At 39.1% G+C, this 27493-nt stretch overlaps 1 long non-coding RNA gene across 1 annotated transcript; it reads right to left on the reverse strand.

The window, feature by feature from the left end:
* Positions 1-272: 272 nt before the first annotated feature.
* LOC308064065 lies at positions 273-27493 on the reverse strand. The gene is made up of 2 exons (XR_013928193.1): positions 25986-27493; positions 273-25239 (listed from the first exon to the last, which is right to left on the reverse strand). It is a non-coding gene; the product is annotated as an uncharacterized lncRNA (long non-coding RNA).

Here is a 27493-nt window from a genome sequence, read left to right on the forward strand (position 1 = left end):
TAGCATCTTCTCAGAAATGTAAGGCTGTAATTAAGGTTTTAATTTAATGATGAATTATTCTGAGTAGCTAATGCTTTCAGCAAGGTGTTAACTGGGACAATAAACATCATGTAGGTGATACACAGAATATGTACGTGTAGCACTAAACATCAACATCATGTTTTTTGGGGAAAGGATTTTCTCACCAAGAAGATCTTTTTTCTCTATGTAAATTTTCATAGACTGCCTGCATGAGAGTCTAAAAACAGATGACAAAATACCTCACAATATACATTAGTATTGTCAACTGAGATTTGTACCTCTCTTTCTGCATTTGTTTTTGTCCAGGCATTCCTTCCCTGCTTCACATCATCTCATTTTGATATAGGACTGCAGAGAGAAGCCAGGCAGAGACCGAAACACTACAATCAAAGGCTTCTGCTGTATTAAGATCACATTTACAGCTGTTTCAAATCACACCAGCCCATCTACCCAGAGACACAGACCACAGAGAGCACATGAGTCTGTCTTCTTTCTCTTCACTGGTGCCCCATTGACAACTCAGTTGAATGCAAGGTTTCATGCTTCCTTTCAAAAGCCCTAAGCGGGACTGACTTCAATTACCGAGTGCACTTCATACTGCATGACTCCCACTTCACTTACGTCCTGCTGGAAGGACAGACTTGTCAGCTTCAAGTAAATATTGCAAGTGCAGGAAACAAGGTTTCCCGAAGGACAGCCCATGACCCTGGAGCTCACTCCTCGAAAGGTGCAAATGACCAGGAAGGACTCTACCAGGGCAAAAGGCAGCAAAATCTTTCACTTTGTCCCACAGCTGCAGCAGGGGATCATGGAAAGAAGCAGCTGCTCAGCTAAACAAATAAGAAATGCACTGCAGTGTGGGGAGCCGTAAGCTTCCCTAACAAGTAAAATATACAGTGAGTGGCTAATACAGCTTGTCCTTTGTTGAAAGGGGCCAGTCACATGCATAAAATAAAAGGCAGGGGGTTGTTGGATCTGAGAAGTGGTCATCATTTCAGAAGACCACGCATTTTAAGTGTTACCAGTTCATCTGAGGTCAGAAGCATGTCTTCCTTCAGTTCCTCCTTGCCCAGCACTCCTACTGTGGGTGAAGATTTTTCCCGTTTCCTTAATTTTCAGTAGTAGCACAGAGTAGATAAGATTCAAGTGCTATAATACATTGATTTTAGTTTTAGTGGGTAAAGCAGGTGACTTCCTTTTAAAAATGAACCTTATAATGTTGTCAGGTTTTAAAAATACTTGGGTTTCATCTTTTTTTCATTATACTCAGTCTGCTAAATATATGCTGATTAATTACCCTAATGGAGCATTAATGTTATTTGTGCCCTTGAAACTGGCATAAAGTCCAAATTCCTTCATTTTACAAAGAAAACAGGCTATTATTTATGATGTTGTAGGCTGTTGTTTTAATACTTCACATTATATCTGTTATTCTAAAGAGTAAGGCTATTTATGTACTTTTTTCTGCATTTAAAGAAAACAAATGTGTCTTTCAAGCTGTGTGCTTTTAAGGATAAAATTATTTTTGTGCACATATAAGAAAAGACTTCAAAGCAGCAGAGATTGTTCTGTCTGTAGAACAGCACAGTCCTACAGCTGGTTACATTTTAGAATACAGTGGAGCAAGTACTTCCACAACTGTGTAGGTCTGTAGAGCACAGAAGAGCATTGGTTACTATGAAAGCTGTCTGGAGAGCGATACCCTCTCCATCCATTGCTGATGTAAGTGGGATGGTTTTCCCCAGCTTCTACGACAAGCACCTGGGAAAAACCCATTGTCTGGCTTTTTAATTATGAATTGAAAAATGAGCTGCTTTTAACCATTTTCAAACATTTGTTTAAGTTTAAATATACAGTAAATAATAAGCCATAAAAATCCATTTTGAGGATTTGCTTTTTAGTGAATATATAGAATATTTCAACATGTAAAAGCAAATGCTAACATCTTCCCCCACATCCCACCCCATCTCAAAATCATAATGTCTTCTGGATCCTCTTTATTAATGATGTAGTAAACATGTATGACACTGAACATCTCTGGAACTGAATGCAAAGCATATAGAATCATAGAATATCTCAAGTTGGAAGGGATGCATATGGATCAGAGAGTCCAACATAGTTGCAGCATACCCAAGTATAAAGAAACTTTACTTTATACTTAACCTTATTTGCAGGCTTAAATACTAGGCATGCCTGGCATTGCAGTCTAGGTGGGTAGCTGCTGTCACTGGTGAACCAAATTCTCCTTATGTTTTACTTCTTTTTGGAACACTAGGCTATTATGGTAGAAATATCTGGGACTCATTAATAAAGATTGTACAGGAACACATAAATCCAGCTTCCTTTAACCACACACAGAGGCAAATGGTTTTGTTAAATAGCCATTCTCATTTCAGAATGAATTATAATTTAAGATGCATTATGTCATTTTTTTTCATGTTGTGCCATTTGGTCTCTGATCAGTGAGGAGGCCCCGTGCTTTCTATGGAATCAATTAACCCTGAAGACTGGCCATAGTTCTAACCTCATCCTTTAATAGAAACCACTAGACATTTTCTTTAGGCACCTCTAAAGTAATGTGTGACTTGAAACATACAACCCTGTGAGCCAATTGGCCAGGAGAGTATGATTCCCTCCATCTCTCCATTTTCACATTTTCATTGCTGTGTGAGATACCTGGACACCTAGAGCACAGCATGTGACAGCAAATAACACAAGTTGGAGGTGGCCTGGCAGACAGTGAGGGAAACCTTGACTTTATCTCTTTTAATGCAATGACAGAAAACAGAAGCATATGCAAGATGCTATGCTGAGTTGAAACAGTGAAATTCTCCAGCCCAGAGGGAAAAAAAAAAAAAAAAAAGCTTACAATAGCAACCCAAATGTTCTCCACCAAGGCCACCACATGAAATTCTAGCTAATGGTGTTGTCTAAATACACAGAAAGACATAAAGAAATAATCTTGTCAAAAATTGCAAACCGATACCTGAAGAACATTTCTGCCCCCACCCACCCCCCCCCGCCCCCAGTATCAGGTTATATGTTTTAACTAAAATGTTTCTGTTTTTTCAATTCTCTTTTCTCTTCCCTTAAAACTCTCCAGTTTTTTTACTGTGGGTATGTTTCTCATCCTGGCAAACAGCATGTAAGTGGAACCTGTGTATTATTTCTGTCTTTAATTAATTCTATACAAAACAACAGTGTTCCAGGAGACATACCCAACTATTTGAAAACATTACTTAAAAAAATCCAACCACTGAATTTCCACAGGTTTTTGCAAAATACAATCAATTTTGCAAATTAAAAATATTAAAAAAAAAAAAAAAGGCTAAAATTCACCTTTGCCTCACCATGCATCTCCCACCCTGTTACCCCTAAAGCCAGAGGAAAACATTAGAGTTTTGCAATTTTCTTGGGAGAGATAATAGATGTGGCTGCCTTCAGACCAAAGATGAAATACATTCCAGACAAGAGTCCATCCTAGCCAGTGGCCTGCCAGCAGTCTGATACTTTCTCAGCTAAGCAGGTTCCAGCCTGTGAGCCTCATCTAATTACCATGATGACAGATTCATACTGGAACGGAAAGGTGGTCTTTTGAGCAGATGATTCCATGCCACTAAGCCAAAGCCAAAAAACCTCCTCCACAAACCAGCAGACCAGTGACTTTTAATCTCAGGGTTCGAGGACACTGTAACTCTATAGCCCTGTTCACATCTGGAGGAAATGAGTCTGCCTTGGAAAGGAAAGCACAATGTTGTCCACAGCTCACAGCCTGCTCAGCTGATGGGCCTGCCACAGCTGGGAACCATGGCAATCTCATTGCAACCTCTCCTGCATGCTCATGGAAAGACTTGCCCTCAGCAAGTGGGTGTCTACATTTTTGTACTTCACCTACTTTGACTAAATGCTCACTGTAGCTCATTTGTGACTTACCATCTTCTGTAGCTTAGCCTTTAGAAGTAACTTTAGAAGTCAAGTTATTGTTTGTTTTACTCTTAGGGAGTGATCTTTCTTATAATGTATTTCAGAAAATTTTTAATATACCTAACAAATATTGTATAAGAATGTCTTCTAGAGCTCTTACGTGTCTTCTATCCAAGAGTGCATCATCATAGCCATTAAACAAGTTTAAAGATACAACAATGAAAGAAGTATTTTGATTTCAGGGGGACAAAATTAACCGTAACCTCGTAAACACAAATCAGGATGGAACATAGCAGGAAAAGGATGCCATGGACTTGTGATTTCATTGAATCTGACAAAAGTCAGTTCGGGTGTGACTGAAATCACTTTATGTGATTGGATACGTCAGCTGCAGATCACAATTAAAAATGAATCTGACTCTCAGTTCACAGGGAAAAGGAAGCTGAGAGTGAGGAATGCAGCATGTGACTGTATGCAATTACCTGCCAGTCTGGACTCCAGAGGCTTTTACTAAAAACTTTTGGCACCAATGAATAGATTAAAGTATAACTGGAATTTGGAAAAAATATTGGTTTAAATGAGAAATTATATCGCCATTTCATTTGGATGCCATTAACAATGCAAAATAAATCCTTTTGTGGTTCTGAATTCCAGGTAATGTTTTGTTCTTAACTCAGATATTTTTTGTTGTTTTTCATAAGAACATTTTTCTGCAGAATATTTTATGGTTCCCATATTACTGATTTTGTTGACATTTATTTCATTTACGTGAAAATATTGTTTTATTTGTAAGTGGTTTGGTTGATCAAAACCTTTCCTTTTTTCCATAGAAGCAGCAGCTAAGTAGAGGCAAAAAGCAGAGACAAGAGTATGCCATATATCCCCTTTGGTGAGGATCCTTCCTGTCCGCATTTGTGTCAACAATAACAGAAAGCAATAGGCAGATTTCTGAGAGTCAGAGCCAATTCTTTATGGCTTTCTCCTGCTCCTCTAAGATACTATATGACGGGTAAGCTATAGAGAGCACAGCCAAAAGTCACAATTCATTTGATACAAATATGAAAAAGAGACTACTGAAGAGTGCCACTTGTCAGATGGGATGGGCTATATTCAGTTCACCTGCCTTTAGAAGACTCATCTCACCAGTTTATGTATCAGCTACAAGTGAGCTGAATCATGCTCTAGAACTCTTCTCTAAAAAAAAAAAAAATGAACCTAGATGACTGCTCAGATGTATTCTACCATTAGCATCTGCAGTTAGAAGCCCAGTGGCACAATGCAAATCTTTTAGAGTTTATTTAAACTGGACAGTTAAATGATAATTCTTCCACTAAAAAAGTCTTTTTTTCCCAAAGGTACTTTTTGCTACCATGTAATCAGACTAACTCTAAAAGAATAAGCTTCACTAAAATATTTTATCTCCTCATTCAGCTCTGTTGGATTGAGGATCTTTCTACTTTCCCACACCAATAATCTCCTGGGTGTCTGGTGTTACATTTCAATAGCTGTACTGGTATTCAATACAGTATTTCAATAGCAGACATGGTACAAGGCTCTTGAGTTGAAGGGTTGCTTCATCTTCAGTGAGTGGTGTGAAGAACCAACTAGTCTGTTCCCCTTCAGGGTTTTTGTTCTGTCTCTTTGTATTACAAGTTTCCTAAAGTAGAAGCAACTTACCTAGCACAGATCTTAGCAGTGATGAACTCCTGGACTGCTACGACAATTAGTAAGTACAATAGCGAAAAGTTCTTCAGCCTTTATTGCTCTGCTTTTCTTGTAAAACCCTTGGCCAGCAGGAAATATTTGAATACCTATTTTGTTCTTGCTTAATGACAGGGTTGCATACAGTTCAGTGGCAGAACAGGGTGCAGGTCTCTTGCCTTTGAACCTGCTCCTCTGTCTGATACTCTGCATTACCTACACGGAATGGTCTGAAGTAGAAAGAGGATGGTAACATCTTGTTTGTGTGGTCATAAGGCTCTTCCCAGTTCCTCTGACCTGTTTTAGTTCTCATCACGGGATGACATATCCAAATCCATTGAATATCAATTTCGAGTGAAGTGAGGAAGGAGTTAATCTCGGTGATAGGAAGAGTTAGCCTCAACTGTCGGTATAGCCACCTGGTACCCATTAAGGAGTAGTTATGAAAGGCGGGTGAGAGATAAAGTAGGGAAGTTTTATAGCACAGGAGAGAATGAATAGCACTGGGACAGTTGTAGGCGTGGTAAGCAGATCCAGGTGTTTGAAGCCACGGAGAGGGGAGATTTATATGCTTCTTCAGAAGACAAAAAGCTACTTTCTTCTCCCATCTGTAGGTAATGAGATAGTGGTAGTGCCTAAACCAACTAAATGCCGATGTAGAGAAAATCCAAATATATCCAAAATAGTTAGCATGAAGATAGGCAGATATTTGCTTAAGACTGGAGCAAGGATCCTGGGTTAATATTCACTGGACGGAGTTACTCATGTTCCAGAAATCAGCTCATGCCCCTGTCCCTGTTGTTAACCTTTTGAGGGTTTTACATTCAAAAGAATCTAAGGAATACCCCTGTCTGACAAGAGTAATTTTTAGGAGACAGCTGGCCAGACTATTCATGAACAAACACTTTTCCTTCTGCAAAATACTTCTTGCCTGAAAAAGACAGTATGTTTCTCAGCTTCTATTACAGCAGGCTGGGCATTATCAATCTTTATTCTCAATGATTAGGGTGTCTGCCACCCCCCTTCTCTGCCTTCCTATTTCCCAGTTCAAAATCTATTGTGAGAAGTATCTAAATCACAGTAGATAACTAACTCCTATACAAAAAATGACTTTACAATTTGGTTGCTATTTCCCCTCCCAAATAACACATTATTTTTATTTGTAACACAGGAGTGAAATAAGACTGCTGAGTTAATTTCTCAAAGGTCTTAACTGCAGGACAAGCATATGAAGTCTGAGTAGCAGAAACAGCTCTGGGTGCCAGCTTCTGCTCGGCCTCCTCTGGGGTCTCCATGGCAGACAGTAGTGCCAGAGCTGCAGGTGAAAGGACATATCATTTCTCCATGCCTTGCTCTAACTTGCAGGTGTTCAGGATCATCCACCCAGAGTCAGTCTTTGTCACTGAAGACATGGTAAGAAGTAAGTGGCCAGCTGAGGATGAGGGTCCTTTCAGCCTCCTGACTTTTATCTGCTTGTCTTAGAGGGTTAAAATGCACGTTGTGGTAATGCATTCAATTTAAATGATAAGACCTGGCCTTACAGTTCCTTTCTGGGTTCTGCTAGCTAAGTCTTAGGGGATTGCACACGTGCATTGTCTTTGTGGCAAAAATGATTGAAATGCAAACTCATAAATTGATGTGCTTTTTTCTACTCATTAATGCTGTGGCATAAGCATTGTTGTGAGAGGCGCCGTTTTGTTCAGTGGTCATTTGGCAACAGTGAGTGCTGGAAACACAAAACACAATAGCGGACGTGCTGGAGCACTTATCTGTTCCCAGGATCCTTTGTAAAGCTATTAAATTCATACATCTTAATGCCAGCAGAACTGGAGTAATTTGAGGAACAGATTTTGCAACATGATTTTTGGGGAAGGGGGAGGAGCAGGGCTGAGAACATTGAATCTTCCCTGTGTGAATACACTGGCCATTCTTCCCTGCGCAGCCAAAATACAGGGTTCTTTTGACAACTTAATTTTATTTGTTTTTTTCGGACTGATGGGAGTTTCAGAGTAGGTCTGCTAAGGCACTCTAAGGACCCCATTCCTTCCCCTTCCCTGTGCAGTTTTTCTGCAGCTGGTCAAATTTTTTATGTTGGGGATTGGCTGAAATTATTTGGTCTCTAATTAACTCAACTAGTGGTAAATTAATTCAGTGAAATACTGGCAGTAGTTCTGCATAATACTGGTTTAATAACTCACTGTTAACTTAGGTGCTTTCCTAAGTGAAAGGTCTTAAGAGAGCCTACACTTGCCATTAGAGTGCTTCCAAAATGCCCTAAGTTTTAGAACATCTCACTTTTTTCCCAATGATTTAAAAACATAACAGCATATAAGCTGGGCTGGTGGAGTACCAACAACAAGGAAGAATGATGTGTTTTTTGCGGAAATCCAAGTATGGTGTCTGTGCCTTGAGAACCCCATGCTGGCTGCAGCTACCTGTTTCAGCAGATTTCTCCCCGTCCCACACAGAGCCCAAGGATTCAGCTATGCCCTGCAAAGTTTCCTGTTTACAGCTGTGTGTCCTTTGAAACCAGAGTGTGCTCTGCTTCCCACATCTCAGAAGCCATAGACGGATTCTGTAACATCCTGTGCCTTTCCGTCATCACAGCACTGCTTTTTCTGAGAACTGCCGGGAGAAGTTGCTCACAGGATTGTTAACAATTGATCATCACCTTCTGGATGTGTCAGACTGTTGAGTACTCCAGGCCATTGAGCCTTACTGACAAGGAAACAATATCAACAAAACATTTGCCCTTTGTTCCTGCTGTATATAGAGTTCACTGCGTATCACAGTGGACAGCGTACTTCCTACAGGGAGAAAACCCACCGTCTTTCGGTTTGAGGCTGAATGTTATATCACTTAAAGTGCACAGACTGAACCAGGACGGAAATGTAGCTCAGTACCGAATGGTCCTGGCAGCTGCATAGCTTATCTTCCCTGTTTCTCTCCTGTGGTTATGGCCAAGGCCAAGGTATGTACGTTGTCTGGCTCCTGCCAGTGCTGTAACCTTCTTGAGGAGAAAAAAGTCCCATCTCCAGCTCCCTCCAAAGAGGAGATTAGATTAAGACTTCGTTCTTCTTATTTCTTCCTCTTCCCTCTACCCTATGATGCATGGCTATTGTCCTCAGCAGTTACCTAACAGCATTCAGGAAAGCATCAGCAGGAATGATAAATTGGAATAAAGAGTGATATCCTCCCTAGTGTGGAAAAAAAAATTATATCACTAGTACTACAGGTAACTTTTGTCTGCTACACAGGCATACTTTGGCAAAAATTAATTAAGGGTGAGCATGCGCTTTTTTTCTTCCCCCGCCAGGTAAGATAGCTTCAGACTGTGTAACCCAAACCTGACCTCAGCCTTGCACCCACTTTTAGTAAGAAGAAATCTGACACCATGAGTAGTGGTCTGCACCACCTTCCACAACATCCCACTCCCTAAGGACTGGCAGGGAGCTGCTCTGGTCCTTCTCCCGGTCCTGCCCATGGCACAACACTGGGATGCTGGTGCCTTTCTGTGTGTCACACAGATTGTGTAAATAAAGGTCAGAATTTGGCCTCAGTTTGCAAATCTAGATTTTCTCTGTAGCATTAAGATTGCATGAAGTTTGGAATTCGTATTTCTCGTTTTAAAGGTTACCTCCCATTAAGCCCTCCCAAACATATTTGAGATTATAGGTACCTCACAACCTTTCCATTGTTCTTGCAGTCAAAATAGCCACAGCTGCAACCATGCACACCACATTATTAAAATAAAAGCACTAGTTTAAACTAAAGACTATAATTACACACCACTAAGCAAAATGTATACTTTAGAAATTCTTTCCAACATATGAAATGATTCAATAGAAGGTAAAATTTATTGCCAAAAAAAGTCGCATTAAGCCTCAAAGACTCTCCCTACTGAAGAAAAAAATATTTTCAAATATAAAAAAACTGAAGAAAGGTAAAATGCTTGAAAAAAGATTGAATAAATCCCAAATCCACTGCTGAAAGAGAGCAAATTCTTCAATTTACTGTTTAAATTAATGCAATAAAAGATGAACTGTATGTTAGGGGAAAACATACTTTCCTTATTCCTAAAGTAAAATCAGTAATGAAATCAAATAGTAAACAGACCTTCCTTCTTACATGTACTCTCAAGAAGTAATCAATGAACACAGAATTTGTGTGAAATAGGGCTTTGGGAAAAGCAATTAGCTGTTGCTAAAGCTCATTAACTCTGCCAACTTCTTAATTCTTTCCCTATCTATCTGCAATACACATATATACCATCTTTCTCAATGAAAAATTAATTACACACACATAGAATATCAAACAAAAAGAAACTCAAAGAGACAATGCAATAACCTGGCACATGCCCTGGAATTTTAATGCATCTTTCTTGTCTTTGTGTACATATGCAGTAGCTTTGTAGGAAAGGAAATACAGACTTTGTTCTTAAAAACCTTACTTAGTTAATTGCTGGAATGCTGGCACACTATCATAGAACAGTTTGGGTTTGAAGGGGCCCTTAAAGGTCATCTAGTCCAACCCCCCTGCAAAGAGCAAGGACATCTTCAACTAGATCAGGTTGTTCAGAGCCCTGTCCAACCTGACCTTGAACGCTTCTAGGGATGGGGCATCTACCACTTCTCTGAGCAACCTGTTCCAGTGTTTCACCACCCTCACCACAAAAAATTTCTTCCTAGTCTAAATCTACCCTCTTTTAGTTTAAAACCATTACCTACTGTCTTACTGCAACAGGACCTGCTAAAAAGTTTGCTGCCATCTTTAAGTACTGAATGGCCATAACAGGGTCTCCCTGGAGCCTTCTCTTCTCCAGGCTGAATAACCCCAACTCTCAGCCTTTCTTCATAGGTGAGGTTCTCCACCCCTCTGACCCTTTTTGTGGCCCTCCTCTGGTCCATGTCTTTCCTGTCCTGAGGGCCCCAGAGCTAGAAGCAGTACTCCAGGTGGTATTTCACCAGCATGGAGTAAAGGGGCAGAACCCCCTTCCTTGATCTGCTGGCCACACTTTTGATGGAGCCCAGGATAAGGTTGGCCTTCTGGGCTATGAGTGCACATTGTCAGCTCACATCCAGCTTTTCATCCACCCATACCCCCAGGCCCTTCTCAGCAGGGTTCCTCTCAATCCCTTCATCTCCCAGCCTGTAGTGATACCAGCGGTTACACAGACCCATGTGCAGGACCCTGCACTTGGCCTTGTTGAACTTCATGATGTTCACACAGGTCCATGTCTCGAGCTTGTCCAGGTCCCTCTGGATGGCATCCTGTCCCTCACCTGTGTCAACTGCACCACTCAGCTTGGTGTCGTCTGTAAACTCGTTGGGGGCATACTCAATCCCAGTAGCTATATCATTGATGAAGATATGAAACAGCACTGCTCCCAGTACAGACCCTGAAGGACACCACTCGTCACTGATCTCCATCCGGACATTGAGTCATTGACCACTACTCTCTGGATGTGACCATCTAACCAGTTCCTTATCCACTGAACACTCCACCCACCAAATCCATACCTCACCAATTTAGAGAGAAGGATGTTGCAGGAGACAGTGTCAAATGCCTTACAGAATTCCAGATAGGTAACATCTGTAACTACTAAGCAATAGTTTTAGTGTCACTCTGCTTTGTTGATGTTGGCTCTTTGGAATTACTACTGGCAAGGCAGGGTTCAGTTTGCCAGAGTCATTTTGTATGGGAAGCTTTCTTTTTGCTTGGAGGGAAGTTTAGACACCAGCTAAGTGCTCTGTTTTACAAGGGTGTATTTGACAAACTGTGCGACTAAGATCACTAAATATATTTATTTCTGTGGGACTGCTATGTGATTTCCTTTAATTGGGTGGTATCTTGTTGCTAGATCACAGTAACAGCAAAGGTGACTCAAGTTCCTTGTGAATTTTGCTGGGATGAAGTCCCCCATGTAATTCAGGAAAAATCTAGCCCAGCCACATCCCACAGCTATTGTGTGATTGTCATTGAGTCAACAAAAGGGTCTGACCCTGAGTGAAATTTACACGGGGCCAAGATAAACTTATCAGTCTCAATAACCTTCACACTTCTTTCTTCCTTCCTTCTATTTCAAGGCATGGTAGTTTCAATGTGTGGCAACACAGATGTCTTATGAGCCACTGTGACCTTCCTTTCCCTTTCTAAATCTCATTACAATACGTCTTCCTCCATCCAAAATTTAATTTACTCTGTGGAACTTGCTACTACAAGCTCTCAGAGAGGCTGTAGCATGTTGTGGCTCTAGAAAGAACAGCATAGCTATGTGCAGGACTACAAAGTGGTGCAAACTGGCACTCGTAGGGCTTGCTACCTCCCAGAAACAAAAGCCTGGAAGAGACCTACAGTCTCATGCTTAATGGCATAGGTTACCCTCTAGGTTAGCGCAGCTCACGTTTGTCACTCCAGGTCTCAAGCACTGTCCCCTGATGTATAAAAGACAGATTATCTGCTGTAACTGCTGGTCTGCCCATTTCTGTGACCCTCTCGTCTTGTGAGCTCTCAGGTCACCTCACCTTAACTGTTCTCAGAGACAGCAATTATTTCTGGGCTTCAGCCACTACTTTATTTTTCAGTGAAGACAAAAGGGAGCATTTTCAATCCCAAACAAAAAGTCCATAAGAACCATGGTAATTTTACCAGCTCAACTTGAGGTTAGGGCTCTAACTTGGCTGTAATTAGTCATGCTTTAGTATGACTACACTGCACCACAGTTACTGATCTTCTAAATCATATCAGTACCAATTGCCTGCCTCCTTCACTGATGCTACAAGCACTTCAACAGGTAAATTTGGCATTAGCTATAAAACTCAAATTATCTGGGTTTGAATCATCCAAGGGCTTCAAGGGGATTCATTAACACAAGCCACAGACTATGCACTGTATTCACCACGTAGAGAAAGCAAATGCCCTGAAATGGAACAAGTTATGCAATTTTCAGAAGCAAATACTATGTTAAAGAAGACCCTTTAACAACAACAACAACAACAAAAAAAAACAAAACCCAAACCAAAACATAACAAATAAAAAATGCAGAAATTAACTTGCAGAGCTCTCTACCTATCCTTTTCATTTTCAGCTGGCAGTTCAAGCTCCATGCAAGGAAGCAGGCATATGCCCAGTTGTAACTTTGCTGTGCAACACTAATTAAGCATTGTCTCTGAAAGAGGTGCTGTTCTTGGGGAATAGCTGTTAGACTAAGGTCATGTGTGCACATCTCTGGTATTTATCTATGTGCTACTTTTATTTAAAGAATATAGAAATAAATTCCAAAATCCTGGTTAATATTTCTTCTATCTCTGCTAAGCAGTTTCTTTGGTTTGAGACCCTATTTGTGAGCTGACTGCTACCTTTACCACAGTAATATGTTACTCTAGTATTTAATGCCATGTTTTGTTGAAAGTTCTGGACATCTAAGACACAACACCCGTGATGCTTGAGAACTAAGTGATTAAATAGACAACACTCCTTAGTATGTAAGTAACCCCACTGTTTATTATTATTATTATTATTATTATTATTATTATCTGAATATGTGTTTGTCTCTTCCAGCACAGTCCTTCCTCCCACGCCACATCATAGATAGTGGCAATTAATTTCCAGATTTTTTTCTTGCTTTTCTGACAGTAGAAACACTGCTACCATCTATGTCATTTTTTATTAAATTCCCCTCTCCATAAATAACAGTGGGACATGCACGTAAAATATAAATGCCCACAAACATGTTTTTTAAGTATTTAGGCTCTGCATTTAAGAATGTTTTTCTGCAGACTTACTAGGCAGGGCAGGATCTGGGTGGTTTTTTTTGTGATATCCAGCAGCTCCTCAGTTCCCTTCCAAATGTATGCAGTATTTATAAGTCTTGTGTTTTACTGGGGTAAGTTACATCCTACTGACAGCCTATTGTCCCTGCTACTTGCCAATGGACTCTGGTAACTTCTTCATTCTCTCTCTTTCTGTACCCGAGGCAAGTTTAGCTGAGGACTGTGCTAGATGGCTTGTAAAAATTCCATTACAGCACTTCCCAAGGTGAAGGAGTCTTGGTGGGGCATTTGTCATACACACTGCCTGAAGACCAAGAGACTGTGTCTATGGAGACAAAAAATGCCCCCAGTGAGAAAGCAGATGAATCAAAAATCTTGCTCTGACCTTTTCTTGCCATGCAAGCAAACAGCAGCCAGACTGATCCAAAGGATAATCAGGTGGGAGCGGTACGAGCAGCAGGATAAACAAGCTGCATCTGTACTGGTGCTCTGCAATAGCCTAACAGAGCAGAGGAATTCAATCCAGATTAGTTTCCTCATTAATTTCCTTTGTAATTCAGAGCAATAGGAAGCACTTTACAGTGATTAGAAAGTGATCTTGACTTAGTACTATTAAGAATGAGGAATGGAAGTGTAAAATCAAGGAGTGAAGATGCTCAAGTAGAATGCACACAATTTATTTGTCATCTGTACCGAGAGTTTGCTTATGAAAAGTATAATCATCCATGAAGGGCTCAACTCATGAAGAACAACATCCATCAGAGCTCCAGTCTGCAGTATAACAGTCAGAATCAAGGAATCTAGTTTCTTCCTTGCTTAGAGCAACATGAACAGAAACCTAATCTTGCCCCAAAAATGAGATACCTTTCAAACTTTCTCTCCTGGTTGCCTGTTCTTCCTGAGTAACCAGAAAGTGTTGAAAAAATAAGGTAAATAAATTCAGAATTTAGAGTTGGAAGTGGCTGATTATGTTACTTTCTCAACCTCTGCAGAAAGTCTGGAGAAAAAAACATGCTAGAAGTACAAAGATTGCACTGGGGCTTTGTTGTTTTTTAGGCCATTTCCCTCTGAATCTATGAATGTAGATCTCATCAAAATTAGTGGAGTTATATTCATATATCAAAAAAAAGGAAGCCCTTCCAATCTCTAACATTACTGACAATTTAAAAAATGTAATTTCTCAATTCCTAATTATTTTCTGCTTCCATTCATTTCCAACCTCATAACCTGGGACAGATACTTCTGTTGCAAGACGTGCCCAGGCTTAGGGAACACTTCCAGCATACGTTTATATTAGTCTTTTGTTCTCCTCCAATTTATTATCAAATCTGTAATACAGAGTGTGATATGAAATTTGACTCTGTTTCTTTAACATTTTACCCCCCAGTGGAAGATCTGACTAAGAGGATGGACATCTGAGGACTTGGTAAATCAAACTACACCGATTTCAGGACAATATCCCTAACATGAATGACTCAACCCTGCAAAGGCAGCATAATCACATCCAGTAGTGATTTTTTTCCCCAAAAGCAGGACAAGCAATTTTATTAGGATTTCAGATCTCTACCTATTAATCTGCTTGGTTTTGCACAGCTACTGTAGCATGACTCAGCCCCTCTGGTCATAACTCCAGTGTGGGTACTGGACTCAATGGAAAAAAAATTACTTCTGCAGTGAGAGTTATGAACACAAGACCAAAGTTAAGAAACCAAGGTGAAAGATAGAGAGGGACTTTTTACAAGGGCATGTAGTGATAGGACAAGGGGGAATGGCTTTAAGCTGAAAGAGGGCAGATATAGATTAGAGGTAAGGAAGAAATTCTTTACTGTGAGGCTGGTGAGGCACTAGAACTGGTCGCCCAGAGCACCTGTGGATGCCCCATCCCTGTCAGTGTTCCAGGCCAGGCTGGATGGGGCTGTGAGCAACCTGATCTGGTGGAAGGTGCCCCTGCCCATGGCAGGGGGTTGGAACTGGATGACCTTTAAGGTCCCTTCCAACACAGATCATTCTGTGATTCTATGATTCTGTGATCTCCCCAGCTGAAGGTTAAGTTGCCTCTTCTTTTCTTACTCGAGTTTAGTACTATTGAGACAGAGCTGTAAGTTACGTTGTGAAAGAGAGATTTATAACACATGGCACAAAATCAGTTGTTACCCTGTCCAATTACATATTTTTTGAGATTGATCTACTCCCCACTGAAGTCAGTGGGTGGTTTTCCACTGAATTCAATAGCTTTTGAATTGAGCCAAAACGAAAGAATGAAGCACTGGGGCACTACAGCACATACAAAGACCAGGACAGTACATTAAGTGCATATGTTTTTTCATCACAATTGGCGTTTCGGGCTGTTAAACCACTGCCTCACCCCATATCATAACAAAAGATATCTGGGCCTGGAAAAGGTAAATTATTTCTGTGGGTTTTCTTCCATTGATTTTTTTTTAGATGTATCCAAATAGTACATGCCAAAATGTGACTCAATTCCTATATTTATGTAAATTCATAGAGGATCTGTTCTGAAAAAAACCACGTCTTTAGCACTCTTTAAAAAATAATCACCTAGTTTTTTTCAAAGTATGTAGGTACTTAAAATTGTTACATTCTCATAGGAAATTACATGTCAGTACACACAGATATATTCAAAACCAAGCAAACATCATAAGAATTTGCCTTGATGGTAGTTCATATGTCTTAATATCCGTTAACATTAGTCGTCTGCACGTTTAAGTTTTGTTAAATGTACAAACTATGTGGAACTCCACCCTTATTGCAACATCAGTTTGCAGTGTCCAGCATTTTTTGTGGATTAAGGACATGTTGTCTATCAGGCCAGTGGTCTGTAAGAAACAGTATTGGCATAGTGAGAAAAAATGAAGAAGGGAAAAAGAAAATGAATTACAAGATTGTGCAGACACTGAGGTAATTTAGTCAATGCATAAAAATTTGTTATTTAATTAAATTTTCTGAAACAAAGTTAAGCCCTGAAAAGTTAGAAACTAATCATGCTAGGGTCAGCCTTTCAATGTAAATTCACCCTTGCTGCATATGTACTTCATAGTAAAGTTTTACATATATGATCAAGTAGCTCTTTTTTTATAAAACTTCCTTCCGTTCAGAAGATAGATTGTGCTCTAATAAGAGTAAGCTGTGCAGTAATGGCTGTAATGAGAGAGGGTGATATCAGACTGTGTTGCTCTAGCTGATAGACAGTGAATAGCTGCAGGTCAGTGCTGATGGCAGGAAGGAGCCAGAGTGGGGCAGGACACTACCTGAAGCCCGCTGAAATTTTTCATTGAGAGAGGGATCAAGACAATACATGATAGCGTGCAAGAAAAAGAGATAATTTTTGAAATTCAGGTTTGGATGGTTTTAGAGAATTAAGTGTCCATGAGATTGCAGAGGAAACTAACTTGATTCCCTAGTTACCTTCCCCATACCCACTCTGTGATTTTTCCATACTGCATACAGGTTAATTTGCCTAAAATTTATTTAAAAAAAAAAAAAAATAACTCTTCTCAAAGCAAAATCCTGGTGTAGTTTGTCAAGGGACTGCTACTTATATGAATTAAGAACAATATTTTTTTCAAGTTTGCCACCTCCTCTCCAGTTTAATTTTCTACCACTGTTCCCATGGTCACTGTGCCCCCCAGCACCCACTCAAGCCACCATGACATATTTCAAGACATGCAACGAAACATGGCATGGGAAGTCTAGCTAGATATTTGCATATGGAGTCCAGAGAACACTTCAAATATCTTGTAGTATCCAGTCTAAAAGGGACTAGCTCTGAGCAATGTGAATTTGAGCCATTTTGTATGATTTGGTCTAGGTGTAAAGAGGAGTCCTTGCAACAGAGGCCTTCAATAAGACTTGCAGGACCTGGAGTAGAATGGAGGCTTAAAGAAATTGAATTAATCTGAGTATATTATACAGAAAGCATCAGCAGGCTTTAATAGCAATCTCTGTGGAAAAGGAAAGTGACAGCAGGAGGCAGCAGGGTCTGTCTAACCCCAACATACATTGATTTGATCGTTCACTCAAATAAAAAGGGCTAAAACTTCATGGGTACATGTGAAATGAGGAAGAACTTATTGTGTGCCATCAGCATAAAACTGTCCTCTGCAACAGAGCAAGTAGAAAGAAATTAACATAATTGGAAAAATAGTGGAGGGAAGAGAGAGGAAAACTAAGATGCATCTCTGCGGAGCTGGTGCTGGGCCTCCCAAGCCTTTAGTTTGTTATGAGTAGCTGCAATATATTCTGCCTCTTTTCACTTCCAGAAGAAATTAAAAATCCTTAAAAACCCCACAACAGTCATGCAGCATCAAATATTGAAAATCTGAGAAACCTTGATGCTTTCTGGGATATTTCCAGATCCCACTTAATGCTTGACTCATGATGGCAATTATCCTCTCCATGCTAGGGGTACAGTAACTAATTAAGTGGGCTCATGAAAGCACATTCAGAATCTGGAAGGAAAACATAATTGATGTGATTATATTCCTGACATATTCCTCAGTCCAAAGCAAGCTTAAAACTGTTAAAGTCCAGAGTTCAAATGAACAGAAATCAAGTGCCAGGGATTGGAAGTACTACAGTTTAATGTACCATTCACTTAAAAAGATATTGTTCTTTGGAGGAGTCATTCGTTATATTTTATGGTGTTTGGAGGCAGAGTTGTCTAATGACAGCAACTAAAAGCTGTCTGTGTTGTAAGTACAAGTGAACTACTTAAACATCATTCATCATGAGGGGAGACTGATGGCTACATTGATTCATAGCCTGCCAAGTTAAATTAAGGGCAAGGTACTGGACCTCCTGGAAACCAAATAAACTGCACATCCTGAGTGAACCCAAAGGACAACACTAGCAACAGCCATGCTTGCACCCTCTCTTGGACTCTGAGTTTCTGAGAAAAAGGATGATCAAAGCTCTCGCGCTCCTTATACTAATTCAGCTGCTTTGGTACCACACCTTTACATCCTTCCTATGGTGGTTTTTTTTTGTTGTTACGATCTATTAAACAGAATTAAAAGAAAGAAAACAAAAGAAAGACTAAAAAAGAAAAATGAAAAGAGAAAAAAAGAAGAAGAAAGAAGGAAAAGAGTCCAAACTTTCTTAGAGAAGAGAATATTAACAAAAATAATGTATTTGTACTGACATTGAATGAGAGTTACGGACCAAGATTTGCTGAGTAAGGAGCTGTGTACAAAGGACCAAAATGTCTTCAGGTTTTTCCTACATCTATACCTGAGTGAGTCACTCAGTCACACCTTATGATGTTAAACTTCTTTGGAGGTGGTACTGTAAAGAACGTACTTTTCACATTGTAAGGAGAAAAGAGAAACTCCCTACTCAATCCTGGATAATTAATGCTCAGACTCCTCCTTCTTCCCTCAGGCAACTGCTGACATTCCAGTTGCTAATATATAGATGGGTATTTAAGAAAGAAGAGAGTTGCTTGGAAAGTGGGAAAATGATGCCTAAAGACTTCCTAGAAAATCTGTGAAATCTGTGAAAATGTGATCCACATTTTCTGTTGTCACTGTTTCAATTAACTGAGAATCCAGTTCATATATAAATATATGTATACCTATATTTGTGTGTATGTGGTATAAATAGATATGTAGCATATAAGCTTAATTTTCTGTGTGCATACGTGTGTGTGAGTGCACCAAAATTTATAGCTCTTTAGAGTTTTCTGATGACTATGTCCTTTTACTTTCCACCTTTTTAATGATTTATATTTAATCAGTTAAAAGCAGAAGACTCTATTTTGTATGTACTCAGCACAAAACACAGACTAGGATATCAGTAGTATTTGACAATGTGATACTCCTCTCCCACCTCCACACACAGTCACTTTCACACAAATGTTCAAAATATAGTAACTCACATTCAAAAAATAGAAGAACGCTACAACTCATCTGAGTCCCTTCAGGAGCAGAAATAGTTCTTGTTGAGTGTTCAGGTCATGGGATCGCGTTGTCACATGCAGTTTATGTAGCTGATTATACCTAGATGACTTCACAGCCTTTTGCCAAAGACCTCAAGCTTTTTTAATGCTACTATTAAAGTTTTCCCTCTGCAGCTAGGTATCAAAGATTTAAGAGTTCAAAGTATTTTCATTACAGATCTCTGACACGGTATTTTCTACTCTGAGGCATGCTTCTGAGAACAAAATCATATAAATAAATAAAGCCCACATGTGACAACATTTCTTGAGACTCAATACTATAAAAATATGTTTTAGCTATTTATGTTAATTGATTTTTAGCCGATCCTTAAACACGTTTGCAATTGCTACTACTTTCTCCCTGAAATTATAGCCTCTCTTTGGCTGAACTATTTAGTCTTTCAAAAGTTTGACACCAGTTTCTCAGTGCAATTATTTTGTTTCATGGTACTTTGCTGTAAATTACGTAAACTCTAAAGCAGGGAGGCATGTTCACCTGCTCAAAATGCTACATAGGCTGAAAATATACAATGTTTTTCTTTCAATAGAACTATCACCTTTAGGGAAACAGAAAGCTATTCCTTTTATGTCTCCTTTTAAAGATATAATGCTTCATTTTATGAATTTTATACTGTATCTTATTGTCTTTTGTTTTAACTATGCATTTTTAAATATAATTAACTGCACCATAAGACAATGATATTGTGTAACTACACTCAGGAACAGATGAGTCTGCCTCTTGGAATGAAAATATATTTCAAAGTAAAGAAGAAGTTGCCTACTATTACAGTCTTTAGTGCAAGTTTCATTTATTTTACATCAAAGAAAATATCAGTCTTCTGAAGTCAAGGGACCAATGATTTTAATCTATGACTTCTGGTAATGGAGGTTGAGTTATTCAGAGCTATCTGAGGTATTTAGCTACAAAACTGCAGTTAAATTAATGGGAACTGCATGTCTAAGCCTTCTGCTCGGTATTCAGTCATAGCATCTGCTGTAGGATCCTAAAAACCTAGGAAAGCTGCTGTCTGCTTTGAAACCGGCTGGATTGCTTAGCATGCCCGCTTACCTCAAGCCTTGTTGGGCAAAGGGTAAACCTTGACATAATTGTTGTGTTTTCTATTTGGCAATAAAGTGTGGAAATCACTTTTTGTTAGTACAAAGGCTTTGCGCTTATAAATCTTGCCTGTCACTACAGCTGTAGTAACCAGGTGGGGGACAGTCACTGTCTTACTGTCCTGAATTTAAGAAGCAATACTCCAATAGGAATAACAGGAAAAAAAATTTAGAGAAGTTGCTGAAGGGAGCAGTGGTCTGTAACATAGAAAATGAAGTTTTATAGCTGCAGAGCAGTAGTATCTCCAAAAGCTCTGTTCTTACTTCTGTCCGTGTTATCTTACATTTGAACATTTAATCTTTGTCCTTCTATTTGCAAGCAGCTTAGACACTGCCCTCATATTTTCAGTTATTGTTATAAGCCTCAAAGTGATCCCAAGAGGAAAGCAGAAGAGAGTTAAGAGAAAACATCCAGGCAAATTAAAAGTATTCTATCAAATTTGCCCAGATATTTTCAAATGTTACAGCAGTCACCGCTTTGCTGCTAAAACGTGCTGACACACAATGGACACTGATGCAATAGGGCCAGGGTTTCCCTCAGACTCACTGAGGTTCTCCTTATTTTTGGTGTGAGCCAGTTCCCAATAGACGCCAGAAACATTTCCACCCCACAGAAATCAGGGGGAGGTGGTGAAGGGCTGCCAAGCAAAGGATCATAGGGAGGGATTAGTAGGAATTCTTTCATTCCCTTATGGGTTGGTGCAACCAAGCAGTGCCCTGAGTAATATTGTTGCAATCTATTCACCGAATGACTCAACGTCAGAAGTTTTGTCTTTTGTTAGTCATAAGCTAGAAGGCTTTTAGGAAAAGGTATATGATGTTTCAGAGCCCTTTTAGCTTAAAAAAGGAAAGTGAGATGTGAAGTGCTGTTCGTATGAAATACCTTTAAAATCTAGCGGACAAAGTAATTTAAAATATGATTGCTGTAGACTTAAGAAAATGGAAACTACTGCTTTTCTGGAGATGAAAGTTTATTGGGAACTATATAGCTCCCTATGCACTATGCAGCTGTGTATGGTCTTGCCGTGCCAGAAGGGTGAGACAGCACTGCTGGGGCTCCATGGGCTGCAGAGAGACTCTGGAAGTCTGTGAAGCACAGGGAACCACGGGGAACCAGGGAGCCAGGCACTTCGCTAACTCCACGGTTCTTCAGATCAGCTGAGAAAAAACAGAGAGGCTGAGGAATCAGCAAGAACACTCTGGAAGAACTGGGACAGAAACTAATTGTTAGATTTTATTGCATAAAAGAAAAAAAAAAAGAGCTACAACTGGGAGCAACAGAGCTACTAAACCCAATCTTTCTAATTGCCTTCATGGAACAAAAACTTCCTTAGCTGGGATCATGTGGGATACTTGCAAAAGTGTCACCATTTCTGGCTGTCAGTTTTAAGAATCTGGAAATACATATCAGCTGGTCACACAATTCATACAAAGTCCTAAATAAAGATTTTAAATGTCACAGTGAAGAAAACTTATTAGACCGTTTCAGTTAAAACAAACTAAAATATAATTTATTGATGATAAGTTATTTTTTATGACTTATTGCCCATCGTTGTCTAGTGGAGCAGCAAGTTATTTTCATGGATAGAGTTGTTCTATACAAACATTCCCTTTCATGGCTCCACATTTTGCACATAAAATGGAAATTTTTTTAAACAGTGTAAGCCTTTAATTTCATATGGGTTCATGCTTTGTAGTAGGAAAGAACCTTTCATTTTAAAAGTATTAGAAAATTGAAAATTAAGTGTTCTTAATATCTATGTCCCTGCCAAGTTTTCATTCCCTTCTGAGTAGGAAAGTTCATTTATTCAGTGTTCGTGAAATGTAAAAAATGTTTTCTCTTAAGTCTTCAGGATTTTATCTGCCTCTTTAAGCCACACACCCTGCTGTCATTATCAAAGGGTCAAAACAAAGAGATTTTAGAATTGCAGGAGCAGGTACCAAGGGAAAATGTAAATCTTTCATAAACCAAAAATATCTCTCTTTTTTTTTTTTTAGTATGCTGTAGACCAGATAGATAATGTCAACATTTTTTCATAACTCTCAGACCACCCACAGGCATCAGTAAATATATAGCCATACATATATGCATTGCATACACAAAGAAATAGTGTATAAAACAGAACTGTTTGGAGAAATAATTTTGTCACTTCTATAAAAAGAAAAATAAAGTCAATAAAAAGATTTGCACAAAGCAAAGAAGAATCAATTCAGGATTCCTTTATAGCCACCAGGTGTTTGTGCAAATATTCTTTAAAATTGCATACAATTTCATTTCTTTGCTACAACAACTCAGGTGCCCAAATTAGAGCTTGAAACAGGTGACTCATTTTGTCTGTACACATACCCAGTTCACCTGAATCCTTTCATGTCTTCTCTTCCTGCTGTTTTTTCCACATTTCGTTTACCTGTCTTGTGATCCTTCAGTGCACAGCTCTGACCAACTTCCCAGAAACAGCTGTCAGAAGATCCTTCCAAGACAGTGTTCTCCCTTCCATTTTCACCTTAGGAAGCAATTTTCCATTACTTGTGTTGTCACTGTAAAGGCAAATAGGTATGTTCTCTTTTTCATAATATGAACATACTGAGAGAGCTAAGTTTATTCAAGTCCTTTGAACAAGAAATCTCCATTGCAGTAGATTGACCTCCACCTCCAGTCTCCAATTCTCTTTGCTGAACACACATCAGGCTTAAAGATCTTGAAAAAGGTTGATCGCTGAGAAAGAGGATTATAGAATCATCAGGTAACTCACACCTAGCCACTCTTTAGAAAGGAATCACCCCCAGTTTGCATGAAAAGCTAGACATGGACAAAGATTTTTATAAAGAGTGAGGAAGAACACCATGCCAAGAAAAAAATGTGAATATTCTTCACTCTAATGCTGCCTGTCAGGTAGATTTGTCTATTTGTCTTCTATCTCTTCCTGAAGTAGTCTGCAAAGAGACTTCAGCAAGTGGTTGAAGGGGATGAGGGGAAGTAAAAAAAAATAATTCATAAAGAATAGTAGGGGAAAACACTCCCATCTAGAAGCTCCACTTGGTGCACAGTAACACCAAGTGACTTCAACACAGTAACTAGGAAAGCTAGTTTTGGATCTCTTTTTTTTTTTTCTGCTGTGAATCTAAACAATGTTTTGTTGTACACTCATGGTGTTTTTTCATGGAAGGTGAGATTCCTCTCACCTAGCTCCAGCCAACTGAAACACAGGCCTCTAGTTTGAGCTAATCCTTGAGGGCTGTGTTATGGATTGTAGTAAGAAAGAGGCTCCTCCAATGAGTAAGTCAGATACTTGTCTTGGGGCAGGATGGAGCATCCTCCAGACATGCCCATGTTCCTCCATTGATTCCAGAGGGAGCTTAAGTGATTTGTTCAGACCAGATGACTAACCTTCATGTGGCTAATGTCAGGCCAGCCTCAGCTTGCAGGATAGCACCCCAGATAAGGAATGGCAGAGTGGACTACAGCTTCAGCCATTCTCCTCACACTAACTTGTTTTCGCTGTACCCCTTCCGAGGGACAAGTCCCTTCTGCATGTTTTGGGAATCAGGGCACATTTCAGTGAGGAAGAGAGATGCACTGTGCCTCCTTTGTTCAATCAAAGTGCCATAAAGTTCCAGATTTCCATGGTTAACTTTTAAGGAACAGGCTGCAGAAAGAGAAATGATCATCAGACAGTTCTGCAGGACAGACAGACCAGCTCAGCATTAAGTGCTCAGTTCACAAAACAGAAAAGGGTCAAAATGTGTGAGGAGAATTTTCCTTTTGAATTAAATAGCTAGTTCTAAACACACATGCCATTCTCACAACCTAAACTATTGTGACAGCCATGCATAAGTGAAATGGAAGTTATAGGAATTTTTATTTTCTTTCTCTTAACAGCTTTTAGGGAAAATATTCTGTGTGAAGACTGACTGTCCTTGCTATAGGGTCTTAGCTCCATCCAAATAACTTTATGAAACACCACATAAAAGCCAATGAAAATAAAGTCTGGAGCATTCAAACTATCCTAAATTTAGATGTCTGGTATTTTATGTCACTACTAGTTATCCTACCCTTGTTTTAATCCTCCACCCATATCAGTTTTATTTTCATCTAGGCTAACCATGTAGCTATTCTTTTAACTTTGCCATTCTTCCAAAAAAAAATGATGTTTTTCTACTAAGAGAGGCTATTGAATATTGATACAGTAGTAAAGCTTGTAAGCACCTTCAAAAGAGTTTAAAATACATCTGAAAGATTTATTCTTTTATATCATTTCACATGGTAGAAAGTGCCACCCTGCTTTACATGTTAAGCAGTTGAATCCAGAGAAACATTTGCAATTATTTCAGGCACCCCAGAATCAAGACCATAAAACTAATCAAAATGGCATGTTATTAGCTGTCACTCACATGATGGGTTATATTTATTCCACCATTTAAATTGCATGAGTCATTTATAAGGTATATCAATCAAAGAGAAGGAAAAAATTGTATCTTTTTAACAATCACCTTTTGTTCTGAATGGTTATTTGAACTTAAGTGTCTTTATTTTATTACTGCATGTTTAAAGACAAGACAAACATCAGGACCTCTTTGCTCTTTGCTGAACTACTTATTTCAACATCACGGTAGTGGGATAATTTACAGCAGACATGTTGACTAATGTACAAGTTTACACCTCTTAAACGTGACAACCTGCAGGTATGAAAACTGGGTGGTGTCTTAAAAGGATGTAGCATTCTTTGGCCCGCATTTCATGTATTTTACCTAGAAATGATAGAATATTTATGAAATTAAAAACACCTATTACATTTTTACAATTATTGACAAATAATTAATATACTGATTCTAGGTGGTTATTGAGCTATTCATCCAAGTCACTCTCTGGGTTATGGGGGGTGGGGGTGAAGAAAAAAAAATTGTGAAGAAATTTCTTATGTGTATGGTGTAAGCCCTCTTAGCAGACTTTCCAGCTCCTTTCTGAAAATGTAGAGATACCTTCTATTGGTAATGCTGAGGGAGACCCTTAAGCTAAAGCTATGCTTCTGTAGTATAATATACAACCCAAAATTGTGTAGCCTATCTAATTGCAACTATGTACCTCAGTAAAGTAAACCCTAGGTTTTTGAAAGTATCTAAAATCCCACACACATATCTGGAGAATTTCTTAGAGGCTGCAGAAAGTGATGTAATGTATCTATGCCTGATCTCAGGAATCTTCTATATAGAACTGGTTTCTTTCCTTACTTGGCACTGGTCTAGAGGAGGCTCATATTAAGGTCAATAGACAAACACTGAGAGACAAAATCACACTCAGATTTATCCTGTCAACTTTTTAACAATTGTGTCTACTTTTTCACGTAAGTTCTTCTAATAAAAAAATATCCCTATCAGTATTTAGGTAGTCATAATCAAATTGTATGATTTTATATTATTGGAAGGGGAAACTGTACCTTTGCCTACTAGATGAAGTAAAACTTGATGCATGACAGTTTCTGTTCCACTTTGCTTACCAGGACAATCTGCTGAGCCACTTCCACTTCTCTCATTCCTTCTGTAGTAGGAAGCAACAGTGACACTGGAAAGTCCTGTCCCAGTTGTTCATGATTGTTCATGGCTGCAGATCTTGCACTGTACAGAATTCCAACACATTCACTAAAAGTAATAATGAACTTCTAATAATGGTATAAGAAAAAAAAAAATATTAGTAAGAATCCCTCACAGACACATGAAAGATATATGCAGTACAGCACAAAGTAAGAATTAGACAGGATACTATATTATGGCCTGAGTTTTTTCTTTAACTGCTCCGAAATTCTTTTCAGAATAGGAAAGTAAGTCTCCAGAGATCTGGATTTTCATGGAAAGGGTATAATTTTCCGGAAAGAAGAAAAAAAAAGGTTTTGGAAAACTGAAACAAAATAATTTGACTTAGGTAAATTCAGCTAGTTAGCAGAATATCAAAATGCTTCTTCTCATTTGAAAAATGGTGAAACAAATTAGCTTAGTATTTCTGAATCAAAATGCTTTATAATCTCTGTTCTACAATGTGCTTTGACCTTTTGTCCCGGTTGGGAAAGTAAACAGGTGCTGAAATGAATAAAAGTGACAGAAACTCCACTTCCATTTAGCTGTATTTATTTCCATGTGCAGCACGGTTAAATTCTGGAGGCCCTTTTAAGCATTCTGCACTCCAGAAAGAAGAACCAGGAGGAGTTGATTTGGGCGCTTGCTTTATTTCCAGCTAGAGCTGTCTATTATATCACTAATGGAAATGACCTTTACAGAGATCAGAACCAATAATATGTACAAATTTGATGGCTACATATTGACATACATTTCAGATGAACAGTTTCAGGTTTAATTTGGATATGGTTATAGAAATAACAAATAGAAAAGTCTCTAATCTGCAGTGCAGTCTCTTTTGCTTTGTCATTTCCTGGCCCGTTTCTTTCTTCATTCCTCACGCCACTTCCATCCCATAGATATGCCTTTTTTGTTGTTGTTCAAGAGAATGTAATGCATAATATCTGCCTCTGAAATAGTTAGCATAGGACAGAGGGAAGTGAGGGTCATTACATTTTTTTGGTAGTGTGTTTGCAAGTTCAGTGCAGACTTGGGTTTAAGCCACAGACTTGGCACTAGATTTGATGTAAACTTTAGGGAGGATGGTTCTGCTGACAGGCAAAACCATGGTTTGTGAAAGCTTCATAGCACTTCCCCGCCTGCTCCCAGTAATACTGCAGGCATGCGCAGCACAAAGGGAGGTGAGATGCCGGTACAAGCCATTTCTTGCACTCAGCAGAACAGGCCCTGGCTGTGGCAAACTGATATTGGTTTTGAAAACAGTCTTTGGGAGCAGCGTACTTTTCTCAGGAAGCTCTGCAGGTGGCCCTCGTGCTGAGCTTTTAAAAGCACAAAAATTTTAGGCGTCATCACACAGATCTGCTGTATGCTTAAGCCTGTTCTTAGGATGGATGTAAGGTGCCTAAATACAATAATAATAATAATAATAATAATA

This window comes from Falco punctatus (genome assembly GCF_963210335.1).
Source record: "Falco punctatus genome assembly, chromosome: 5".
NCBI lineage: Eukaryota > Metazoa > Chordata > Aves > Falconiformes > Falconidae > Falco > Falco punctatus.